Source organism: Trachypithecus francoisi, unplaced genomic scaffold (assembly GCF_009764315.1).
Source record: "Trachypithecus francoisi isolate TF-2019V2 unplaced genomic scaffold, Tfra_2.0 Lachesis_group1, whole genome shotgun sequence".
Lineage (NCBI taxonomy): Eukaryota > Metazoa > Chordata > Mammalia > Primates > Cercopithecidae > Trachypithecus > Trachypithecus francoisi.
The window spans coordinates 95627274-95634112 of NW_022681454.1; the positions used below are offsets into that span (position 1 = coordinate 95627274).

The window sequence follows — 6839 nt, forward strand, 5'->3', positions numbered from 1 at the left end:
TACAAGGGTTAGCAGTTATGTTGAATCAGTACAATTAATCATCATTAATGCATACTTTATAGTGATCAATCACATTCAATTTTATGAACAGAGTTGATCACATTAGAATGCGTTAGTGATTATTAGTGACACTGAAAAAGATAGGATGTTAGCTTTCACTTTATGTTACTAATATTATACATTACTAATACTTGAATATTTTGAATATTTTTCAAGTAAAATTAATGTTAATTGACAGAAATGGTTATACTTAAACATATGTAAATTGAACAAATGTCCTACACTAATATACATATTGATTTGGAATTTTTAGTCTTTTTCATCTAGATAACCTCAAAGGGCATATAAATCTATATCCATATCTCTCTATCCATCTATCTATCTATCTACACCAATAGATTTACTCAAATTCTAGTTTCTCAGTGAAGTATTTCCTGAAAATTCTCATTAAAATAGTAGCCGCTTACACCCTCCCAACCCCACATTTTCATTATTTTCCTTCCTTGTTCTATTTTACTCCACGTTATGTGTAACAAAATATAATATAGTATAACTAGTGTACTACATATATTATTTCTTTATTTTCACAGTTATCTCCACTGCCACACACCCTAGCATATATAAGAATATGCAAGTTTTCTGGGTTTAGTGCCCTAGGTTTTAATGACAGGTTACTAACTGTTACTAAGTGTGAGACCTGGAGCAAGTTAGGTATAACCCCTCTGTTCCTCAGTATCTATGTGATTAATAATGCTACCTACCTTGTGGGGCTGTTATAAAGTTTAAATTAGTTAATATATACAAAAGTGCTTAGCACATAGTAAGTACTATGGAAATGTGACCTTTAATAATCAATCTCATAAAGGTAGAAATTTGTTTTTCAATGCTATATCCCATGAACCTATAACACACATGGCACCTGGTATGCAGTAATCGACTTCTTAAAGAATAATACTCATTCTTCATTTACCAAAGGTTTTCTGATTAGGTTTTCTGATTTTCCTTTACCACAAACATCTTACTATGGTCTTTTTGAAACCAAAAGTTATGGTTTGATCCTGGGTCCCCATCCAAATCTCATGTCACATTTTAATCCCATGTGTCAGGGGAGGGACCTGGTGGGAGGTGATTGGACAATGGGGGCCGATTTCCCCCTTACTGTTCTTGTGACAGTGAATGAGTTCTCACAAGACCTGATCATTTATATGTTGCATGTCCCCATTTTCTCTCTCTCCTGCTCCACCATAGCAAAGACATGCTTGCTTCCCCTTCACTTCCACCATGATTGTAAGTTTCTGAGGTCTCACAGCCATGCTTACTTGCTTACTATACAGCTTGAAGTACTGTGAGTCAATTAAACATCTTTTCTTTCATAAATTATGCAGTTTCAGGTAGTTCTTTATATAAGAGTGGGAATGAACTCACACAGAATGGACCACTGCTATGAAGATACATGAAAATGTAGAAGCAACTTTGGAACTGGGTGACAAGCAGAGGTTGGAACAGTCTGGAGGGTTCAAAAGAAGACAGGAAGATATGGGAAAGTCTGGAACTTCCTAGAGAGTTGTCGAATGGTTTTGACTAAAATGCTAATAGTGATTTGGACAAGGTGGTCTCAGATGGGGATAAGAAGCTTATTAGGAACTGGAGAAAAGGTCATTCTTGCTATGTTTTAACAAAGAGACGTGGCATTGTTCCCCTGCTCTAGAGATGTGTGGAACTTTGAACTTGAGAGAGATGATTTATGGTATCTGGTGGAAGAAATTTCTAAGCAGCAAAACATTCAAGATTGACCTGGTTTTTCTTGAAAATGTACACTATGTGCCCACAACAAGATGGTTGGAAATTGGAACTTATGTTTAAAGGGGAAGCAGAGTGTAAAGTTTGGAAAATGTGAAGTCTGACCATGTGATATGACCATGTGATAGGAAAAAAAACAAAACAAAACTATTTTCTGGGGAGGAATTCAAGCCAGCTGCAAAAATATTTTCATAAGTAATGAGAAGCCAAATGTTAACAGCCAAGACAATAGGGAAAATGTCTCCAAGCCATTTCAGAGACCTTCACAACAGCTCCTCCCATCACAGGCCTGGAGGCCTAGGAGGGAAATATGGTTTTGTAGACTGGGCCCAGGGCCCTGCTGCTCTGTGCAGCCTCGAGACTTAGTTCCCTGTGTCCCAGTCACTCCAGCTTCAGCCATGGCTAAAAGGCACCAACATACAGATTGGCCATTGCCTCAGAGGGTGCAACACCCATGCCTTGGCAGCTTCCACATGATGTTGGGTCTGCAGGTACACAGAAGGCAAGAGTTTGGAAGCCTCCACCTAGATTTGAGAGGATGTATGGAAATGCCTGTATGTCCAGGTAGAGGTCTGCTGAAGGGGCATAGCCCTCATGATAAACCTCTACTAAGGCAGTGAGGAGGGGAAATGTGGAGTTGGAGTCCCCACACAGTCCCCACTGGGGCATTGCCTAGTGGAGCTGTGAGAAAATAGCCACTGTCCTCCAGAGTCCAGAATGGTAGATCCACTGACAGCTTGTACTGTACACCTGGGGAAGCTGCAGGCACTCAACGCTAGCCTGTGAAAGCAGCCAAGAGGGCTGTACCCTGCAAAGCCACAGAGACTCTGCTGCCCATGGCCATGGGAGCCTACCTCTTGCATCAGCATGCCTTGGATGTGAGACATGGAGTCAAAGGAGATTATTTGGGAACTTCAAAATTTAATGACTGTCCTACTGTGTTTCAGACCGGCATGGGGCCTATATCCCTTTGTTTTAACCAGTTTCTCCATTTGGAATGGGACAATTTACCCAATGCCTGTACCCCAATTGTATCTTGGAAGTAACAAACTTGCTTTTGAACTTTACAGGCTCATAGATGGAAGTGACTTATCTTGTCTCAGATAAGACTTAGGACTTGGACTTTTGAGTTAATGCTGGAATGAGTTAAGACTCTGGGAGACTGCTGGGAAGGCATATTGGTTTTGAAATGTAAGAAGGACTTGAGATTTGGAAGGGGCCAGGGGTGGAATGATATGGTTTGGCTCTGTATCACCACCCAAATCTCATGACTAATTATAACCTCCCAAGGGTCAGGGAGGGGTCTGGTGGGAGGCATTTGGGTGGGGAGAGCAGATCATGGGGTTGTACTCATGATAGTGAGTCAGTTCTCATGAGAGCTAATTGTTTAAAAGTGTGTGGCACATCCCCCTTCTCTCTCTCTCTTCTGCTCGGCCATGGTAAAGACATGCTTGCTTCCCTTTCACCTTCCGCCATAATTGTAAGTTTCCTGAGGCCTCCCAGTCATGCTTCTTGTTTAGTCTGCAGAACTGTGAGTCAATTAAACCTCTTTTCTTCATAAATTACCCAGTTTCAGATAGTTCTTTATAGCAGTGTGAAAGTGAACTAATACACATCATGTCCTACAACCCTTCCCCTCCAAATGGAGGGAAAAGAGGGTAAAGGCACAAATATAGGCAATCAAATTAGAGAAAAACATTTTTAAGATTATATTTTATTTTTCCTATTATACATTTTTTACTAATCGCCTTTGTCATTTTCATCAAAACATGCTTGAAAAAGCAGAGCCTGTAACAGATTAAGTAAACAAAAAATGCTGTAATTGTAAAAGCATGACAGTCTCTTGTGAAATTACAGCCTGTGGGATAAAAATAGCTTTCCACTTAGATAATACATACAGTGATAAAAATGGACCTTAGGTACATATATTAGTCTGTTCTCATGCTGTTAATAAAGGCATACTTGAGAGTGGGTACTTTATAAAGGAAAGAGGTTTAATTGACTCATATTTCCACGTGGCTGGGGAGGCCTCACAATCATGGCAGAACGCAAGGAGAAACAAAGTCCCATCTTAAGTGGTGGCAGGCAAGAGAGTATGTGTAGAGGAACTTCTCTTTATAAAACCATCAGATCTTGTGAGACTTATATGCTATCACAAGAACAGCATGGGAAACACCCACCCCCATGTTTCAATTACCTCATGGTGGGTCCCTCCTAGGACTAATGGGAATTATGGGAGCTACAATTCAAGATGAGATTCTGGTGGGGACACAGCTAAACCACATCAGTACATATGTAACTAATAGAAAATAAAAGCATTCTGCTTTGTAAGTAACAAACCATCCTTGGAACTAAACCATATCAGTACATATGTAACTAAAATAAAATGAAAGCATTCTACTTTGTAACTAACAAACCATGCTTGGGGATTTGTGCTTGATTTATTACTGATTCTCATAGAGGACATAATAAGTAAAACTCATAAAAAACCATCAATATTTATTTATTTATTATTTTTATTTATTTATTTATTTATTTTTAGGGCGCCAGGACCAATGATCACCAGCTGCCCGAATATCAAAAAATTATGCTTCCAAAATCTCTTGATGTCGATTACGCACACAGAGCAATCGAGTTGCCCTACGTGTGCCACTCACGACAGAAGCCCTTTTTAATATTTATTTATGTATGTATTTATTTATTCTAGAGACGGGGTCTCGCTCTATCACCCATGCTGGAATGCAGTGTCATGATCTTTGCTCACTGCAAACTCTGCCTCCCAGGTTCAAATGATTCTTGTGCCTAGCCTCCCAAGTACCTGGGACTACAGGTGTGCATCACCATGCCCAGCTAATTTTTGTATTTTTCATGGAGACAGTTTTTTGTCATGTTAGCCAGTCTGGTGTTGAACTCCTGACCTCAAGCAATCCTCCTGCTCCACCATCCCAAAGTGCTGGGATTACAGGTGTGAGCCACCATGCTCAGCCTAATTTCTTTTTTCATTTACACTTTGTTATGCCCAGACCGTTTATTCCCCGAAGAAGACCACCAGAGTCCAGAGTCAAAGCCAAGCGGCAAGGATCTTTAATGCAAGTTCGAACTTGGTCCCTCCGTTCTACAACATACAAGAGGGCCCCGAATGATGCATGTGCCCGCTTTTTATAGCCCGATGCATACAGGATATGTAAGGTTACAGAGGTACAAAGGAATTCTTTTGGTTGCAGCATCACAACTGGTAATTGGTTAATATTTTAAGTTATACAATTAACAGTTTTCTATTTGTTCCCGCGCATTTAGTAAAACTACAAACGGTTGTGACCTTATCAGGGGCTCTCTAGGTGGTGTTTCTGAGATGTGTGTGGGGGGAGATGTGTTTGTGTTGGGTTCAGGAAGTCGGAACAAAATAGAGGGATGTGTTTGTACTGGGCCCAGGACTAAGATATGTGGCAGACACCGGTAATTAGAACAGAACAGAGCAGAACAGAGACTTTCTTTTTTTTTTTTTTTTTTTTTTGAGACGGAGTCTCGCTCTGCCACCCAGGCTGGAGTGCAGTGGCCGGATCTCAGCTCACTGAAAGCTCCGCCTCCCGGGTTTACGCCATTCTCCTGCCTCAGCCTCCCGAGTAGCTGGGACTACAGGCGCCCGCCACCTCGCCTGGCTAGTTTTTTGTATTTTAGTAGAGACGGGGTTTCACTGTGTTAGCCAGGATGGTCTCGATCTCCTGACCTCGTGATCTGCCCGTCTCGGCCTCCCAAAGTGCTGGGATTACAGGCTTGAGCCACTGCGCCCGGCCAGGACAGAGACTTTCATAACGTTTGTCCTTACAATGTCTGGAGTCTATAGATAACCTAATCGGTTAGGTCCGGGGTCGATCTTTAACTAGGCTCAGGGCGCCGCCCGGGCTGTCAGGGCACCGCCCAGGCTGTTTGCCTGTGGACTTCATTTCTGCCTCTTAGTCTCTTCATTTGATCTCTTTCAACTTGAGAATAACTTTTTATTTAAATGAGTTAAATTGCACACATTGCAACTAAAACAAATATAAGTGCAAAGTTTTTAGATACCTTTTTCTTTTATTTTATACATCAAATCTGCAGCTAATGACATGTAAAGATATGAGCCTAATACCTCAATAAATTCTCACAATAATAGTATGAGGTGGGGTTTATAACATTTTGTATTTTAAGAAATTGAAAGATGAAAAGATTAAGTCACTCATTCTTTGAAACACAACTACAATTCAAATTCAGGTCCATGAAATTATAAAACCCATGTTCTCCTATTATCTCAACTCTTCTCATTATTGTTAAGACAAAGACCACACAAATTTTACCACTAATGCATGTCTTTAATTTAGATTTTAAGATTCACTTGTACCAATTTTACATAACAAATTTCTGTTACGAGGCATGAAGGAGGAACAGAGACACAACTTCCTACCATAAATATTCAGAAACTGCACAAAACACATGAAACTATTTCCAGATAACAGACAACAGATAGTGTAGGTTTGATCCTTAAAAAATGGTGCATAAATCATGTGAGAAAAAAATCTCCCCATTTCATTGCCTGGAGACAATTTCCAGACTATCAATGTAAAAGGATAAATCTAAACACCCTAGGCAAGACTGAACTGAGGAAATGAGAATTCAATTTTTGGAAGTTTGAGTCAGCTAAAAGTATAAACTAGCATTCTAGAGAAGAAGGAGCTGTTAAAATAGTATTCTGAAAATCAATTTAGGGATTCTTGATTCTTTGCTGAGTACTAGGCTGCACATGAAAAGAATAAAATTCCAAAGGCAAGGGCAAAGAAATACTAAGAATTTGTAAGCATAGCAATTCTAAAGGCTCACAAAGGACAAGCAGATGTTTAAGCTCTGAGTCACCACAGAGACAGTCTTCAGTAATTACCCATAGCATTCAGTGTAGATGTTAAAGAAGCCATGTCTTAGTAAGTATCTGGGCTTTCTTTAGAATGAATGCTGTTCTACACATGCCTTGGCAAAGCTCAAAAGCAAACAAAGTAAATAATTTAAAAATT

General features: G+C 40.0%; 1 non-coding gene across 1 annotated transcript; it reads right to left on the minus strand.

The window, feature by feature from the left end:
- Nucleotides 1-4339: 4339 nt before the first annotated feature.
- On the minus strand, nt 4340-4473 carry LOC117086523. Its single transcript, XR_004438421.1, has one exon. It is a non-coding gene; the product is annotated as a U11 spliceosomal RNA (small nuclear RNA).
- Nucleotides 4474-6839: the final 2366 nt, after the last annotated feature.